Below are 338 nucleotides of genomic sequence, written 5' to 3' on the forward strand. Positions count from 1 at the left end.
CAGAACGACCCGCACCCTGAGTTTGTCAAGCTGCAGCCTCCACCGGAGTGAGAACAGCCATCCTGTAAACATGTAGGGGCTGCATTTTCTAGGAAACTTGGGTGTTTTACAATTATAGGGCCAGTTTTCAAGAATCCAGATCCTTTACCCTCAGCTCACCAAAGGCTAGTCTCTTTTCTTCCCACCTCTCCTCTGCTCCAGGCGGGAGAAAACCCCCAGGAATGGAGCTAAAAAGCAGGGATTCTGCTGCCATCCCAACTTGCCTTAAAACCATTCCTTAAGAAGCAAGGATTTCTCCAAAGTCAAGCTAAACTGGGGGGGGGGGGGGGGAAAAAAAG

General features: G+C 50.0%; 1 protein-coding gene across 1 annotated transcript in view; it reads right to left on the reverse strand.

The window, feature by feature from the left end:
* The window catches only part of LOC104276060 (beta-soluble NSF attachment protein), a gene marked incomplete at both ends in the record, with an annotated part of 2,620 nt that overhangs the window by 1,764 nt on the left and 518 nt on the right, over positions 1–338 (reverse strand). The window lies entirely within an intron of this gene.

This window comes from Apaloderma vittatum, unplaced genomic scaffold (genome assembly GCF_000703405.1).
Source record: "Apaloderma vittatum isolate BGI_N311 unplaced genomic scaffold, ASM70340v1 scaffold39190, whole genome shotgun sequence".
Taxonomy (NCBI): Eukaryota; Metazoa; Chordata; class Aves; order Trogoniformes; family Trogonidae; genus Apaloderma; species Apaloderma vittatum.